Source organism: Ipomoea nil, unplaced genomic scaffold (assembly GCF_001879475.1).
Source record: "Ipomoea nil cultivar Tokyo-kokei standard unplaced genomic scaffold, Asagao_1.1 scaffold2423, whole genome shotgun sequence".
In the NCBI taxonomy this organism is placed as follows: Eukaryota; Viridiplantae; Streptophyta; class Magnoliopsida; order Solanales; family Convolvulaceae; genus Ipomoea; species Ipomoea nil.
The window spans coordinates 101,568-105,673 of record NW_017618851.1 but is presented as its reverse complement, the minus strand read 5'-3'; positions in this window follow the sequence as shown (position 1 = coordinate 105,673).

The window sequence follows — 4,106 nt, the reverse complement described above, 5'->3', positions numbered from 1 at the left end:
CGAACTTCGGCGACAGTAGTGTGGGGTCAAAGTAGATAGATCTCTTGTACTCACTGATATTTGGCTCTGTCGGTTAGTTGTGCTATTAAGTCATCATGATTTACATCATCCTAAATATTCTGTCAGATCGGAGGGTAGGGACCCTTGAGGTTGGGGATTAAACCTTTTGGAGAAGGTTTAGTTATATTAATTAAATATCACGGTGCGCTTTCGGAATTAAAAAAAAAAAAATCGAATGAGAAAAAATGTAGTAAAATAATTAAAAATATAGACAAGTAACAAAAAATTCTAAAATTAGAACACTTTTCTATGAATACAATAAATTAAGCACAATATAATAATATACGGTGAAATGACCTCTTTGCTTGCAGTAAAGAGATATTACTATTTTACAAAGTAATTTTACATTATTAGTAAGGAATGAAGTAGATGGCTAAAATCTTTTATTTTTTATTTTTTATACAAGCGATATAGACTGTACTTTTAAGGTTATGTTTGGCAAACTTAGTTGAAAGCTGAAAGTTGTAAGCTCAAAGTTAAAAACTAAAGAGCTGTTAAGCTTAATTATGCTTAAAAGTGTTTGGTAAAATTAGCTTTTGATAAACAATAAGTGTAAAAAGATTAAGGACATTTCCATAAAATTTAAATAGTTTTTAATTTAAATAAGTTTGTTTACATATTAAAATTTAATATTTTTGAAATGAAATTATTAGCATAATCATGATCTAGCATCCCATAATGATGTAGCAATATTATTGCCACTTAATTGCTAATGCACTTGTTGATTATATATATTTATAGGGTGAAATACTAATGCAAGGAACGTAACAAAGTTTGTGTCTATGTGCATAGCCAGTTCGAAAAAACAGAATACATGCAACCATCTCCTAAAAGTAATTTTTTTTTTGGTACATCTAAAATATGATTGGTAAATCCAAACTATGAAGAAAACCAGACACAAACAAAAGTTAAAAGGGTAATTCAAGAATCAAGATGGAAGCCCCTAAAAGTGTTGTTCAAGAATTTATGCTCGGCGGGCTTTACAACCAATTAAAGCAAAAAATACATTTTTGAATAAAAATCAATATCCAAACAAGCAACCGACAATGACCTAAAATAGGAGCGGGCAAGACACTTAATTTGAAAACAAAATCACCTAACATAATACATAGAAATATCTTCACTTCGCTACAGCTAACATACAAAGTAAAAGAAAAAAATTACAAACAAATTTTTGTCTCACAGACAAATTTTTGTCTCACATACAAACGCACCCAAAGAACATATATACCAACAACACAAAAAAATATAAAGAAAAATCATACCATGGATTACAAGGTTGCTGAAGAGTTGTTCGAATGAAGATTAAAGAGAATGTTTGGCGGTAAAGGAGTTGCCAAGGATGAATAAAAAAAAAAATAGAAGAAGAGAAAAGCCAAAAGGATTTTAATTGGGAGGGGTAAATGATGTTATTTATTTAAAATAATAAGGATAATGATGGAAAAAAAAGTTTAGAAACTACTACACTTAATAACTTCAAAATAAGCTATTGTTTTAATCTACTAGCTTATTTAAGGAACATTACCAACAAAGCTTATAGCTTATTAGGAGCTTAAAATAAGGAGTAAAAGACATTTTTGGTCCTAGACTTATAATGGCACGGACAATTTTAGTCCCTCCATAAAAAAATCAGACAATTTGTGGACACTCTTATTATGACGAGGACAATTTTGGTCCTCCGTCTACATTCCAATTAGATGGCTGTTTGAGAGGAGGGTATTTGTGTAATTTCATGCTATCTCCTTCTCAATATTACATCCGTGCGTATTTTGTTCATGATTTCATATTCACGAAGCAAAATAGAATAAAATTTTGGAAAATTCACAATAGTTTAAGAACATTAAAAGTTTAGATAAAGTCTCACTGCAGAAAACCAAATCAGGAGCTCCATGAACACTGTTCCCAAGCACACATATGCATATAAGTTCAATTTTAGAGTATTACTATGTGTTGGTTTTAGGGTTTTAGGGTTTTTGGGCCTAGGGAGGTCCAACACAACCTTAGTCGGTGGATCCACCTTTCAACAAAGCTTTGAAAAAAAAGGAAAAGAATAATTGAAAGTGAAAAAGTGCTTCTCTATTCTCAAGGCATGGACTTGCCTGTCCTTTACATTCACGGAGGGGCCTTTATATAGCAGGCCCTCCATTAAACCGAGTTAAGAACACATTAAAGGGGTCCTTAAGTGCTAATTATGCTTTAAGGCCGTTGGGTGCCGTTACCGGGCCGGCCAACGGCTCTTTTGAGCCTCTGAACGGCTCATTGGTCTAGCCCTTTAACTGCCGCTATAAATTCCGCGTAACGGCTCTCGCCGAGTCCTCACTCTACCCTGGGCCTGGGCCGCCTCCTGAACTTGGCCCAGGCCTTTATCGGGCCCTGCTACTGGTCCGGTCTTTCACCCACTGGGCCATGCCTTACTCGTTCTGGGCTCACCCTTCTTGGACTCCACCTTCTGGGCCTGCTCTTCTTGGGCCGGGGTCCATACCCCATCAACTAGTCCCTCACTTTCTCATATCCCGCCTTCTGGCTCGGGTATGGGAAAGTAGCTATATCTCTTCCTTAATCAGCGAATCTTCTCAATCTATCACCTTTAATTGTCCGAGTAACGCCCAAATTCTTGGGGATTTTCCTGATTCGCCGGAGCCGTTTAGATTCCTTTATCTTCTCTCGAGACCCTATAAATAGCGCCCTACTCCTTATTATGTCCTTCCACACTCTTTTCAGTCAACCATGGGTCGTTCCCCTATGAAAGGGAAGAAGATTGACTTCGGGTCGCCGCGTCGCCCCCTTCCTTCTAAGAGGTCGAGACCGGAGAAAGAGGACAAGAAGAAGGCCCGTCGTCCTTTCTCCAGAAGGCATCATGTCGGCGCCACATCCTCTGTCTCTCAACCGTTAACTGAGGCTCCCTCTTTGGTGGCAGATACTCCGTCTTTAGTCGACCCCCACCTCCGACTGTAGCTCGCATCACTGCTTAGGACAGATCGTTCGTAGAGGTGGCGGTCCCAGAACAACTGTCTTTCAAAATGACTTTCACCATTCCCCTTGATGACTTAGACGGACCCGCGACTGATCTAATGACTGATGCTGACTTCGCCCGTTACCTTGAGCTGTATCCGGATGACGAGCCGCCTGTCGTTCCACCGCTTATGCCGGACTTTTGGAATGCGTTCTGTCCTTCTCCTACCGGACCATCGGAGGAGATGTCCTTTCAGAACGAGCCTTTTTCCCCTGACGAGTGACTGTGCCATCCGGGGTCTGCTGGTAGCGTCGAGTGAAGTTTTTCAAAGGAGAGCCGCAAAAGGGACACATATTTCCATTGATGTAATAAGTTCCTTTCCTGATGTACCGCCCCTTTGAATAATAATCTACATAACTTTGGCCTTTTATAATTTTCCTTCTTATAGAGGACTAAAATTGTCTGTGCCACTATAAGTCTAGGACCAAAAATGTCTTTTACTCTAAAATAAGCTATAAGCTCCTAAATAAGCTATGCTAAACAGAGCTTAAGTGTTTGGTAAAATGACTTGTTACATAATTAGCTTATTAGGACAATAACACAAAATCTGAAAAGCTAAAAAGAGTAGAGTTTTTGGTTAGCGAATTGGCCTTATATATAAAATGACCATTTTACCATTGCCATCCCTAACATTATTTATGTCTCTCTTGTTATTGTTCATCCTCTTTTTCTTTCTATTTCTGTAACAACAATAATAATAATGTATTTCTTTCTTGTTGATTTCACTCACTCTTGTAAATGATGATAATGATAATGATGATAATAATGATAAAAATATTAAAAATAATAAAAATAATAATGATAATGATGATGATAATAATGATGATAATAATGATAATGATGATGATAATGATAATAATAATGATGATAATAATAATAATAATAATAATAATAATAATAATAATAATAATAATAATAACAATAACAATAACAATAACAATAATAATAATAATAATAATAATAATAATAATAATAATAATAATAATCTATTATATACTAATAAGAGCCCAAGAGAGTTAGACCTATAATGGAT